This window comes from Mobula hypostoma, chromosome X1, assembly GCF_963921235.1.
Source record: "Mobula hypostoma chromosome X1, sMobHyp1.1, whole genome shotgun sequence".
Taxonomy (NCBI): domain Eukaryota; kingdom Metazoa; phylum Chordata; class Chondrichthyes; order Myliobatiformes; family Myliobatidae; genus Mobula; species Mobula hypostoma.
In genome coordinates, this window is record NC_086128.1 from 56,335,289 (window position 1) to 56,349,756 (window position 14,468).

General features: G+C 47.2%; 2 long non-coding RNA genes across 3 annotated transcripts; one reads left to right on the forward strand and one right to left on the reverse strand.

Moving 5' to 3' along the window:
• Positions 1-4,346: 4,346 nt before the first annotated feature.
• Positions 4,347-6,000, forward strand: LOC134340401 (uncharacterized). The gene is made up of 3 exons (XR_010016544.1): positions 4,347-4,747; positions 5,487-5,606; positions 5,867-6,000. It is a non-coding gene; the product is annotated as an uncharacterized LOC134340401 (long non-coding RNA).
• A 2,970-nt stretch (positions 6,001-8,970) lies between these two features.
• On the reverse strand, positions 8,971-13,422 carry LOC134340084 (uncharacterized). 2 transcript variants are annotated; one of them, XR_010016480.1, is made up of 4 exons: positions 12,695-13,422; positions 11,804-12,196; positions 9,819-9,965; positions 8,973-9,320 (listed from the first exon to the last, which is right to left on the reverse strand). It is a non-coding gene; the product is annotated as an uncharacterized LOC134340084 (long non-coding RNA). The 2 variants fall into 2 exon arrangements; XR_010016479.1 differs by lacking the exon at positions 12,695-13,422 and having other exon boundaries at positions 8,971-9,320; positions 11,804-12,349.
• Positions 13,423-14,468: the final 1,046 nt, after the last annotated feature.

The window sequence follows — 14,468 nt, forward strand, 5'->3', positions numbered from 1 at the left end:
TCAGGGTGTTACATTGAGATTGGACAACATCTGTTGAGGCTGCAGGGTTGTACATACATTTCATATGGGTCCCTGCCCTTGTTGGGGTTGAAGGAAACAAGGTGCCAGACCTTCTAGCCAAGCAATGACTTCAAATTAAGGAGGTAAATGTGGTGCCTTTGCATAAAGGGGTAGCGAAAGCCATGAAATTCGGAGAGGCAGTAGGGGCCATCAGAAGGCCTTGGCGAGCAGGATTTAAGATAGCCCCAAGGCATTCTACAAGTCTGTGAAGAGCAAGAGGATAAGACGTAAGAGAATAAGATGAATCAAGTGCGACAGTGGAAAAGTGTGTATGGAAACGGAGGAGATAGCTGAGGTACTTTATGAATACTTTGCTTTCGTATTAACTCTGGAAAAGGATCTTGGCGATTTCAGGGTTGACTTACAGTGGATTGAAAGGCTTGAATATATAGACATTAAGAAAAAGGATGTGCTGGAGCTTTTGGAAAGCATCAAGTTGGATAAGTCTCTGGGATCGGACGAGATGTACCCCAGGCTACTGTGGAAGGCAGGGAGGAGATTGCTGAGCCTAAAGCAATGATCTTTACATTATCAGTAGAGATGGGGGAGATTCCAGAGGATTGGAGGGTTGCAGATGTTTTTCCCTTATTCAAGAAAGGGAGTAGAGACAGCCCAAGAAATTATACACCAGTGAGTCTTACTTCAGTGGTTGGTAAGTTGATGGAAAAGATCCTGAAAGGCAAGATTTATGAACACTTGGAAAGGCATAATATGATCAGGAATAGTCAGCCTGGTTTTGTGAAAGGCAGGTTGTGCCTTATGAGTCTGATTGAATTTTCTGAGTATGCGACCAAACATGTTGATGAAGGTTGAGTAGTAGATGAGTGTATATGGATTTCAGCAAGGCATTTGATAAGATTCCCCATGCAAGGCTTATTGAGAAAGTAAGGAGGCATGGGATCCAAGGGGACATTGCTTTGTGGATCCAGAATTGGCTTGCCCACAGAAGGCAAAGATTGGTTGTAGACGAGTTATATTCTGCATGGAGGTCAGTGACCAGTGGTGTGCCTCAGGGATCTGTCCTGGAATCCCTTCTCTTTGCTATCCTTTTGCCTGTGTTCTATTTATGGAAAACCTTGGGACTCTCTTTCATCTCGTCTGCCAGAGCATCCTCATGTCCTATTTTAGTTCTCTGATATTTCTCTTTTAGTGTTCTCTTGCATTTCTTACAATACTGACAAAATAATAATTTATTTCTAGAGCACTTTTCAAACAAACAATATAGTTCTAAGTACAGTACAAAAATGAAAATAAAAGGCAAAGCTGTTCATTAAAAGTAAGGCTAAATTAATAGGGTTTGAGCTGGTGTCAGCTGAGTGTGCATCCTTCATGCTTTTAAGATTTAATTTGCCAGTTTAAGAGCATAGTTCAATAAAACTGACCTGCCAATTATCTTTTGAGGGAGATTGTTTAAATTTAAGAGACTGTTGGAAGAAGACCGAAGAGCTCGAGCAGGATTATAAAACGAATGTGATTCTGCGATGTACTCCACTCCCAGAACATTGATAAATTTAAAAACAAGTTGGAGAACATTAAGTACAATTCTTTTAAAAAAAAAATCAGGAAGCTGATGCAGGGCAGCTTGGGCAGGAGTGATGTGCTCTATCATCCTGGTTTCAGTTGAAAGTCTAGCAGTGGTGTTCTGAATGAGTTGTAGTTTGTCAAAAGATTGCTTTGGAAGTCCAGTTAAAAATTGCAATGCAGTAATCCAATCTATTTGATATAAAGGCATGAATTAGTTTTTCAGCTTCATTACATGACAGAAATAGGCGTACCTTTGCAATATTTGTAAAGTGTAGAAATGCTGCTTTGGTTACTTTCTTCATGTGGGATTAAAAATTCAAATCTGAGTCAAGGATAACACCCAGGCTTGTTACTTCTGATTCTACAAGGGGAACCAAGTTCCCAAGTTTATCAAGAAGTATATCTGCTTTAGCTTTGGGACCAACTAAAAGTGGTTCAGTTTTATCTTCATTCAGTGTTAGGAAATTATGGCTCATCCATTTGTTTCTTGCAGTCATACCAGAAGGCGGAAAAGATAAGGTGTTATTATCATCATCAGGCTCAACTGAGAGTTACAAAATACACGTGGACTAAGATGTTAACTGTCCTGTGCTATCACCAGTGGGATCATCAGTTGATCTGTCACCTGTCTTCAGGAGTTTCGGCCCGCTTATGATCAAGACTCCTTCGAGGTGGTGGGCCAGCACTGCTAAAGCACCACCTCCCACTGGTGAGCTTAAAAACTTGGCATCTGCCTCTATCAGAGTTGTTGGTCACTTCCATCCAACAGATAGTCTACTCTTCAGGTGTCTATGCAACTACTGAAGAGTTTGCAAGATATGTATACACTGTCTGACTATCTGCCCCTCTGGACATACTTGGTCCACACCCATGCTGATCCTTTCTCTGCTCCCTCAGCTACTGTCCTGCTGGTTGACTTGATCTCTTTTCTAGTGAAGCCTGACATATACAACTGTGTGTCATCTACACAACTGTGGAAAGCAAGTTTATGCTCTCTAATGAAGTCTCCAAAGGGGAAGCAGGTATAAGGAGAATAATAGGGGACCAAGACAGCGTCCCTGAACAAAAGTAAAAGTGAATGCAGACAAATCTCAAGGTTGTATATTTTATACATACTTTGATAATAAATGTACTTTGAATCTTGAATCAGAACTGAGACTGTTGGCATCAGTGCTGAGCCTGAGGTTGCTGATAATTTTGGTTTTGCATGCCACCCACAGTGATTATTTCAAAATGCATTCAGGTGCTAGGGCCATAACAATTGTGAGGTCCTCCAACTCACCATAAATATTTTATAGTGGAGTAGCAGCTGTCTTGAGCCTGGTATGTGTTTTCAGGATTTTTTATCTTCTACCTGAAGAGGGGTGGAGAGAAGAGAGAATGACATGCCTTGTCCTGCACTGAGCGGGCTGGACAAGATGAGAAGGAATGCAGGATGCTGTCAGGCAGCAAAAGGCAGGTCCAGCTCAAATTTTAAGAGGAGGTGTTGGGTCCCCTCACTCACTTCCTTCCCTGTCCCTAACAAGCTTCTGCACCCTCTGCACCAAGACATCTACCTCTGTGAGTCACACAACTGCCACACCTTGGCATCAGGCAGTGAGGTGAAGTCCAGGACAGACTTTTCTGGGGTGAGCCCAGAGAGACAGGATCGTAGCACAGCCTCTCTCCATCTGCACCTTCAAGTCATTGCCGAAGACCAGCCAACTTCAGAAATGACTGTATCCTGCAGGAGCCAAACGCATCTCTTGATAGACTGGCAACTGCCTGCCAGATAACTGAGGGAAGGTGAGAGAACCAATGAGAGGAGTAGGTGGGGGCTTACAGGGGAGTGTCAGAGGGCTGGGAGGGTGAGGTTCAATGATATGGCGAGGCAAGTTTATAGCGAATTACCCTGGGAGGTAGATGAATATACATGAGGGTTGCAGGATAATTCTTCAACTAGGCCTGCAGTGAGGGGCAGAGGGTCAGAAGTAAACAGTAAATGATGGCAATGTCTATGTGTCCTCCTCTGTCTCCCGACACCGGCTGTCAGCCACACCGTCCTCTCCCCACTCTGGGAGTGGGCACCGAACACACTGCCCCTCCCCGTCTGGAACTGGGCATTGTTCATGCAGTCCTCTCCGATAAGGTGTGGTGTTTGTCGTGTGTATTAGGTTCATGTGATTAAAACCATCACACACTTTCTGGGTCAGACACAGAGTGAAGATCCTCTGTTCCTGTCCCACTGAAGATGACGTGAAAAGGAGAAATTTGAGACGGGAAGAGAACGCTTGCACTGTCTCTGCATTCAACACCTTGAGGCAACTTCTGTGTTATTGGACATGCTGTTTGTCGGTGAGTTCTCCATCGACTAAACCGCGTGGGAAATAAGAGCGGGGAGGAAAATTCTCACCCAGTGTCTGAGTAAGAGGGGACTATCCACAAAGAAACGTTCCGAGAGCTTAGGTTGTTTTCTCTGGAGAGAAAAAGGCTGAGAGAACAACAGAAATTTGTAAGATTATGAAAGCCGGAGATAAATTAGATTACTGGAATATTTTCCCCTGTGCTGGAATTGTATAATACTGTATATCATGCATTTGATGTATTGAAAGAATTAAATTCACAGAAGATGTGCAGGGCATGTTTCCAACACGTGAAGTGGTGTGTGCCTGCAATGCAGTCAGGGATGGTGATAGGTGGTTGAAAGGCTCCAAGCTGTGCACATGAATCTGCAGAGAATGGAGATTCAGTCAGGCATTCATTTACTTGTTTAATTTGTTCAACACAATATAGTGGGCCAAAGGTCCTGTTCCTGTACAATATTCCCCAAAGGAGAAATTAGCATTTAATTATCCCAAGATTCAACACATCCTGGGGCAGGAAATTTTGCTGCGCCCTCCTACAACCAATGGGCAGCAACTTATTAAAACCAAACTGTCTTTACTGCTCTTGATACTGCCTTTATATATTTCCATTGTTTGCAGTGTTTTTCATGTGTATTAGGTTCATGTGATTAAAACCATCACACACTTTCTGGGTCAGACACAGAGTGAAGATCCTCTGTTCCTGTCCCACTGAAGATGACGTGAAAAGGAGAAATTTGAGACGGGAAGAGAACGCTTGCACTGTCTCTGCATTCAACACCTTGAGGCAACTTCTGTGTTATTGGACATGCTGTTTGTCGGTGAGTTCTCCATCGACTAAACCGCGTGGGAAATAAGAGCGGGGAGGAAAATTCTCACCCAGTGTCTGAGTAAGAGGGGACTATCCACAAAGAAACGTTCTGGAGAGACAAAGGCTGAGGGAAGACCCAAGAGAAACTTGTAAGATTATGATGGGCAGAGATAGAATAGACTGCTGGAATATTTTCCCCTGTGCTGGAATTGTATAATACTGGATATCATGCGTTTGATGTGAAAGGAGTAAATTCACAGAAAATGTGCGGGGCATGTGTAATAGAGGGCTTTGTGTAAAGCTAAGGTATTACTAAGATAGGGAGATGTTTGGCACAGCTTTGTGGGCCGAATGGCCTGTGTTGTGCTGTATGTTTCTATGTTTTTTTTTATGTTTCCAGCATATGAAGTAGTGTGTGCCTGTAATCCAGTCAGGGATGGTGATAGGTGGTTCAGAGGTTCTTCGCTGTGCACATGAATCTGCTGGGAATGGAGACTCAGTCAGGCATTCATTTACTTGTTTAATTTGTTCAACACAATATAGTGGGCCAAAGGTCCTGTTCCTGTACAATATTCCCCAAAGGAGAAATTAGCATTTAATTATCCCAAGATTCGACACATCCTGGGGCAGGAAATTTTGCTCCGCCCTCCTACAACCAATGGGCAGCAACTTATTAAAACCAAACTGTCTTTACTGCTCTTGATGCTCCTTTATTTATTTCCATTATTTGTTTTAACTTCTGTTGATAGACTTGGGACAAGGCCAGTTCTCCAATTGATGACGAATGTCTGCTCCTGAGTATACCATGCACGGTTCTGGACCTCATTTCCTTGGATCAGACCGCAGCAGGTGAACTGTTCACCACAAAGGTACGTTTCAGGAAATCCACAATCTCTTTCCACTGTGTTCCTCGTCCTGTTGCAGCTGTGACAGTCCATCTACAATTCTGATGGACGAGCAGCAAGACAAGGAATCTCATACAGTGGGAACCCAGACAAGCCTTTCTCTCCTGTTTGAAAATTTTGATTGAATCTTGTACAGCAGGACTGCCAATCATGGATTAAATCCAGAAAGGCGCACAGTCGTGCACCGAGCAACAATTGCCTAGCTTTGAAATTTCTTTCCACAGGGTTCCCTGTCCTGTTGCAGGGGTTGCAGCCTTTCAAAACGGAAGGTGCAGTCGGGCGAGGATTCATGATAGGAACCAAGACAAGCCTTCGTACCCTGCTGGATGCCCCTGGAACATTAGTTACAGGGACTGAGGGTCTGGCAGTGGGACTGTCAAACGTGGCTTAAATTGGGAAAGAGCTGTTTCAGACTCTCACTGTCAGAACTGTCTGCGATTCCAATTTCCATACCATCTGGGTTAGACCCACACTTGGAGCACCACACACAGTTCCATCCTCCATAATCCCCAGTCAGTACTCCAGGAGCACTGTGCACAGTTCCTTCCTCCCTGTGCCTGGGTCAGAAACACTGGAAGCACAGTGCATGTGTGGGAAATTGGAAAACTTGTTCTTAAACATTCTGATCTCCTTCCACTCTCTGGAATACCAGCAAGCAATCATTCCCACCTCCCTGCCCATCCACCCCCACCTCTCACACCCAGAACCTTCAACCTTACAGAGTGACTGCAGAGGAAGAGATGTGGCATGAGAAACAACTTGTTGAATCAGTTTATTACTTGCATCAGCATCCCAGGCACACAGCATCAGAAATGCAGCAATCCCAGGTAAATATAACAAATTATGGACCACAGTGCAGTGCAGGAACAGGCTACTCAGCCCACGATGTTGTGATGAACTCTTAACCACCTTCTACTTGCACAACGTCCACATAAAATGGTTCCAACACGTGAAGTGGTGTGTGCCTGTAATCCAGTCAGTGATGGTGATAGGTGGTTAAGGGGCTCTTAGCTGTGCACATGAATCTGCAGAGAATGGAGATTCAGTTAGGCATTCGGTTACTTGTTTAATTTGTTCAACACAATATAGTGGGCCAAAGGTCCTGTTCCTGTACAATATTCCCCAAAGGAGAAATTAGCATTTAATTATCCCAAGATTCAACACATCCTGGGGCAGGAAATTTTGCTGCGCCCTCCTACAACCAATGGGCAGCAACTTATTAAAACCAAACTGTCTTTACTGCTCTTGATACTGCCTTTATATATTTCCATTGTTTGCAGTGTTTTTCATGTGTATTTGGTTCATGTGATTAAAACCATCACACACTTTCTGGGTCAGACACAGAGTGAAGATCCTCTGTTCCTGTCCCACTGAAGATGACGTGAAAAGGAGAAATTTGAGACGGGAAGAGAACGCTTGCACTGTCTCTGCATTCAACACCTTGAGGCAACTTCTGTGTTATTGGACATGCTGTTTGTCGGTGAGTTCTCCATCGACTAAACCGCGTGGGAAATAAGAGCGGGGAGGAAAATTCTCACCCAGTGTCTGAGTAAGAGGGGACTATCCACAAAGAAACGTTCCGAGAGCTTAGGTTGTTTTCTCTGGAGAGAAAAAGGCTGAGAGAACAACAGAAATTTGTAAGATTATGAAAGCCGGAGATAAATTAGATTACTGGAATATTTTCTCCTGTGCTGGAATTGTATAATACTGTATATCATGCATTTGATGTATTGAAAGAATTAAATTCACAGAAGATGTGCAGGGCATGTTTCCAACACGTGAAGTGGTGTGTGCCTGCAATGCAGTCAGGGATGGTGATAGGTGGTTGAAAGGCTCCAAGCTGTGCACATGAATCTGCAGAGAATGGAGATTCAGTCAGGCATTCATTTACTTGTTTAATTTGTTCAACACAATATAGTGGGCCAAAGGTCCTGTTCCTGTACAATATTCCCCAAAGGAGAAATTAGCATTTAATTATCCCAAGATTCGACACATCCTGGGGCAGGAAATTTTGCTCCGCCCTCCTACAACCAATGGGCAGCAACTTATTAAAACCAAACTGTCTTTACTGCTCTTGATACTGCCTTTATACATTTTCATAGTTTGTTTTAACTTCTGTTGAGAGACTTGGGACAAGGCCAGTTCTCCAATTGATGACAAATCTCTGCTTCTGAGTATATCATGCACGGTTCTGGACCTCATTTCCTTGAGTCAGATCACACCAGGACAACTGGAATATCAATCACATGCAGTGAGGATTAGGCAGTGGGATTGTTGAATGTGGGTTAAATCTGGAAAGGGCTGGATGAGACCCACACTGGAAATACCATGCCCTTTTCTGTCTCCCGATCACAAGGTCAGACCCACAGAGGGAGTACCATGCACAGTTCCCATCTCCATATCCCATGGGTTAGAACTACATCACAGCCTCCTGCCAATTTGAGAAGTGTGGAAAATTCCTGTTTCTTTGGAGATTCTAACCCCTCTCCCATTCCCAGTATACGTGCCACCACGTGCCTATGTAGCACGGCCAATCTCTGTGTCCCCTTGCCTCAGCTCGAGGGTGTCCCTGGCATGGCATCATTCTGTGACTGTGCTCACTGCAACCTTTGGGCTGTCATTGGCCAGTTGTTTTGTTCATGGGTGCGTCCACGTCCTGGTGCAGGTGAATAGTGGTGTTAATGATGAATCTGAGTTGTATACTGCATACATACTTTATCAATAAATCGACCTTGAACGTAAATGCACTCAGGTACAGATAGTAAAGACAACATTGGTGCTGACGTAGTCCTAGTTTCCAAACGCTGTCACCCTCGTCCTAGCCCTTAGCACGATGGTCAATGGCCACTCTCCCACATCCCGTAGGAGAACCAGCATCTTACAACCTCTGCAGTCAGCTCTCAGGCCTACACCAGCCATGAACGGTCATGGCAACTGGCCAATGGAGAGGTCTGCTGTGCAATCACTTTCCACAAGGTTCCCTGTCCTGCTGCAATTGTGACAGATGATCTACCATCCCAGAGGTGAAGCAGCAGGGGAATGAATCACCTGGATTTTCAGTCCGAAATCACGTTTGTTGTGCCGACACCACCTTCCTGTTGTCTGGCAAACGGCCGCTGCAGATGCCTGCTCATCCCCATCTGGCCCAGGACATGGTTCATCCTCGGCACCTCCCTCCAGTGGAAGGCAACGCCAAGTATGATGAGGCAAGGGGCAGGGCAAAACCCAGGCCTGATGGAGAAGAATGCTCCAGCAGGGATGTAATTAAAGATCTCGGTCACTCACCCATTTCCCTCCACCACCCCCGATAGGTTCTGAGTGTCAGGTGCAGAACCTGTACCAACAGCTGACAGGACAGGTTTCTTCTTCCACTCCAGTCCCAGACAGCCAGTTGGTCTGGATGTCCCGCACTGATCGAGAGTGCTGGGCCAACTTCTACTTTACCAGAGAAGTGCAGGCATCGAGGAAGCTGCTGAGGGAGCGCCAGCCCAAGGCCACAATGTCCAGAGGGTCCCATGGGTCCAGGTCAAGAGGGATTGGTTCTTCAGAAGGAAGAGGGGGGTTGTTTAGGTCTGATGTCGAACGAGGAGTGAGGGGTCAGGTTCCAGGATTGGACCAAGTCCACGGGCACAGCTTAGTTCAAGACTCCTTCAAAGTGTCCTCCGATTCCGAGTGACTCTGTATGTGTTTTTAGAGGAAGGAGAGAGGAAAGGGTAGAAATGGAAAAGGGAGAAGGGAATGAGATCTTCTGTATTAAACAATAACATCTGAGGGACTGGTGGGCTTGTGACAAGTCTGCACCACCATCCCTCCACCCTGTCCCATCCTCAACAAGCCCCTCCCCACCAATCCACCTCCCCCATGCACCCTCCCTCCACATAACCAATTCCCCCGACCCTCAAACTATCCCATCCTCACTGTGACCCCTGCTCCCTCTCTCCCCACCCCCATGTCCCTCACCCTACCCGCTCCCGGCTCAGCCCTCCCGACTCCTTCCGACCTGCCCCAACCCCATCCCTCCTCCCTCTTCACCTCAGGAGTGATCATTGCCTAGTCCTCTCTCCCTGCTATCTCCCAGATAACGCTGCCCCCAGCTTCCCCTTCGCGCAGAGAAGGAGCGGGCGTGGCTTTGCAATGAAAGAAAACGTGTGTCGAATAACAGAATCAGGCAGCTACCTGGTGCCCTGGGGCGGGCCGTTGAGCTGTCGTGCGCTGCCGGCCGATAGGCTGCAGAGAGACGGAGACGGGAACCCGGGGCAGCCGAGCAATCTCTTTCCACTGTGTTCCAAGTCATGTTGCAACTGTGACAGTCCATCTTCAATTCTGATGGATGAGCAGCAAGACACGAAATCTCATTCAGTGGGAACCCAGACAAGCCTTCGTCTCCTGATTGAAAAATTTCATTGAATCTTATACAGCAGGACTGCAAAACATGGATTAAATCCGGAAAGGAGCACAGTCGTGCACAGTGCAATAATTCCGGACCTTTGAAATATCTTTCCACAGAGTTCCCAGTCCTATTGCAGGGGCAGCAGCCTGTCGACACTGAACGTGCAGTCGGGCAAAGAATCATATATAATAGGAACAATGACAAGGCTGTGTTCCCTGCTGGATGCCCCTGGAATATTAGGTACAGGTACTGAGAGCTTAACACTCCGACTGTCAAACATGGCTTAAATCTGAAATGAGCTGTTTCAGACTCATACTGGTAGGCATGTATGAAACACCAATTTACTTCTGGGTCAAACACACACTTGGAGGACCACACACAGTTCCCGCCTCCATAATTCCCGGTCAGCACTCCAGGAGCACTGTGCACAGCTCTCCCCTCCCTGTGCCTGAGTCAGAAACACAGGGAGCACAGTGCATGTATGGGAAATTGGAAAACTTGTTCTTAAACATTCTGATCTCCTTCCACTCTCTGGAATACCAGCAGACAGTGAATCATGATGCCATGCCAATTTCTGTCACCCCGTGCCTGTCATCGAGGGGATCCACAATGCGGGATTCTGCTCCGATTGTGCATGCCATTGCCTTTGGGGCATCACGGGGCAGTGATCTCTGAACCTCCATAGGCATTCAGCAAAAATGGAAAAACTCATCAACCTGGAATATCAATCACATGCAGTGAGGATTAGGCAGTGGGATTGTTGAATGTGGGTTAAATCTGGAAAGGGCTGGATGAGACCCACACTGGAAACACCATGCTCTTTTCTGTCTCCCTATCACAAGGTCAGACCCACAGAGGGAGTACCATGCACAGTTCCCATCTCCATATCCCATGGGTTAGAACTACATCACAGCCTCCTGCCAATTTGAGAAGTGTGGAAAATTCCTGTTTCTTTGGACATTCTAACCCCTCTCCCGTTCCCAGTATATGTGCCACCACGTGCCTATGTAGCACGGCCAATCTCTGTGTCCCCTTGCCTCAGCTCGAGGGTGTCCCTGGCATGGCATCATTCTGTGACTGTGCTCACTGCAACCTTTGGGCTGTCGTTGGCCAGTTGTTTTGTCCATGGGTGCGTCCACGTCCTGATGCAGGAGAATAGTGGTGTTAATGATGAATCTGAGTTGTATACTGCATACATTCTTTATCAATAAATGTACCTTGAACCTTAATGCAGTCAAGTACAGTTGGTAAGGACAACATTGGTGCTGACGTAGTCCTAGTTTCCAAACGCGTCACCCTCGTCCTAGCCCTTACCACGATGGTCAATGGCCACTCTCCCACATCCCGTAGGAGAACCAGCATCTTACACCCTCTGCAGTCAGCTCTCAGGCCTACACCAGCCATGAACGGTCATGGCAACAGGCCAATGGAGAGGTCTGCTGTGCAATCACTTTCCACAAGGTTCCCTGTCCTGCTGCAATTGTGACAGATGATCTACCATCCCAGAGGTGAAGCAGCAGGGGAATGAATCACCTGGATTTTCAGTCCGAAATCACGTTTGTTGTGCCGACACCACCTTCCTGTCGTCTGGCAAACGGCCGCTGCAGATGCCTGCTCATCCCCATCTGGGCCCAGGACATTGTTCATCCTCGGCACCTCCCTCCAGTGGAAGGGAACGCCAAGTATGATGAGGCAAGGGAGAGGGCAAAACCCAGGCCTGATGGAGAAGAATGCTCCAGCAGGGATGTAATTAAAGATCTCGGTCACTCACCCATTTCCCTCCACCACCCCCGAAAGGTTCTGAGTGTCAGGTGCAGAACCTGAACCAACAGCTGACAGGACAGGTTTCTTCTTCCACTCCAGTCCCAGACAGCCAGTTGGTCTGGATGTCCCGCACTGATCTAGAGTGCTGGGCCAACTTCTACTTTACCAGAGAAGTGCAGGCATCGAGGAAGCTGCTGAGGGAGCGCCAGCCCAAGGCCACAATGTCCAGAGGGTCCCATGGGTCCAGGTCAAGAGGGATTGGTTCTTCAGAAGGAAGAGGGGTGTTGTTTAGGTCTGATGTGGAACGAGGAGTGAGGGGTCAGGCTTCAGGATTGGACCAGGTCCACGGGCACAGCTTAGTTCAAGACTCCTTCAAAGTGTCCTCCGATTCCGAGTGACTCTGTATGTGTTTTTAGAGGAAGGAGAGAGGAAAGGGTAGAAATGGAAAAGGGAGAAGGGAATGAGATCTTCTGTATTAAACAATAACGTCTGAGGGACTGGTGGGCTTGTGACAAGTCTGCACCACCATCCCTCCATCCTGTCCCATCCTCAACAAGCCCCTCCCCACCAATCCACCTCCCCCATGCACCCTCACTCCCCATAACCAATTCCCCCCACCCTCAAACTATCCCATCCTCACTGTGACCCCTGCTCCCTCTCTCCCCACCCCCATGTCCCTCACCCTACCCGCTCCCGGCTCAGCCCTCCCGACTCCTTCCGACCTGCCCCAACCCCATCCTTCCTCCCTCTTCACCTCAGGAGTGATCATTGCCTAGTCCTCTCTCCCTGCTATCTCCCAGATAACGCTGCCCCCGGCTTCCCCTTCGCGCAGAGAAGGAACGGGCGTGGCTTTGCAATGAAAGAAAATGTGTGTCGAACAACAGAATCAGGCACCTACCTGGTGCCCTGGGGCGGGCCGTTGAGCTGTCGTGCGCGGCCGGCCGATAAGCTGCCGACAGACGGAGACGGGAACCCAGGGCAGCCGAGCAATCTCTTTCCACTGTGTTCCTTGTCATGTTGCAGCTGTGACAGTCCATCTTCAATTCTGATGGATGAGCAGCAAGACACGAAATCTCATTCAGTGGGAACCCAGACAAGCCTTCGTCTCCTGATTGAAAATTTTCATTGAATCTTATACAGCAGGACTGCAAAACATGGATTAAATCCGGAAAGGAGCACAGTCGTGCACAGTGCAATAATTCCGGACCTTTGAAATTTCTTTCCACAGAGTTCCCAGTCCTATTGCAGGGGCAGCAGCCTGTTGACACTGAACGCGCAGTCGGGCAAAGAATCATATATAATAGGAACAATGACAAGGCTTTGTTCCCTGCTGGATGGCCCTGGAATATTAGGTACAGGTACTGAGAGCTTAACACTCCACTGTCAAACATGGCTTAAATCTGAAATGAGCTGTTTCAGACTCATACTGGTAGGCATGTATGAAACACCAATTTACTTCTGGGTCAAACACACACTTGGAGGACCACACACAGTTCCCGCCTCCATAATTCCCAGTCAGCACTCCATGAGCACTGTGCACAGCTCTCCCCTCCCTGTGCCTGAGTCAGAAACACAGGGAGCACAGTGCATGTATGGGAAATTGGAAAACTTGTTCTTAAACATTCTGATCTCCTTCCACTTTCAGAATGGCAGGCGGTGACTAGTGGGGTACCGCAAGGCTCAGTGCTGGGACCCCAGTTGTTTACAATATATATTAATGACTTGGATGAGGGAATTAAATGCAGCATCTCCAAGTTTGCGGATGACACGAAGCTGGGTGGCAGTGTTAGCAGTGAGGAGGATGCTAAGAGGATGCAGGGTGACTTGGATAGGTTGGGTGAGTGGGCAAACTCATGGCAGATGCAATTTAATGTGGATAAATGTGAAGTTATCCACTTTGGTGGCAAAAATAGGAAAACAGATTATTATCTGAATGGTGGCCGATTAGGAAAAGGGGAGGTGCAACGAGACCTGGGTGTCATTATACACCAGTCATTGAAAGTGGGCATGCAGGTACAGCAGGCGGTGAAAAAGGCGAACGGTATGCTGGCATTTATAGCGAGAGGATTCGAGTACAGGAGCAGGGAGGTACTACTGCAGTTGTACAAGGCCTTGGTGAGACCACACCTGGAGTATTGTGTGCAGTTTTGGTCCCCTAATCTGAGGAAAGACATCTTTGCCATAGAGGGAGTACAAAGAAGGTTCACCAGATTGATTCCTGGGATGGCAGGTCTTTCATATGAAGAAAGACTGGATGAACTGGGCTTGTACTCGTTGGAATTTAGAAGATTGAGGGGGGATCTGATTGAAACGTATAAGATCCTAAAGGGATTGGACAGGCTAGATGCAGGAAGATTGTTCCCGATGTTGGGGAGGTCTAGAACGAGGGGTCACAGTTTGAGGATAGAGGGGAAGCCTTTTAGGACCGAGGTTAGGAAAAACTTCTTCACACAGAGAGTGGTGAATCTGTGGAATTCTCTGCCACAGCAAACTGTTGAGGCCAGTTCATTAGCTATGTTTAAAAGGAAGTTAGATATGGCCCTTGTGGCTACAGGGGTCAGGGGGTATGGAGGGAAGGCTGGGTTCTGAGTTGGATGATCAGCCATGATCATAATAAATGGCGGTGCAGGCTCGAAGGGCCGAATGGCCTACTCCTGCACCTATTTTCTATG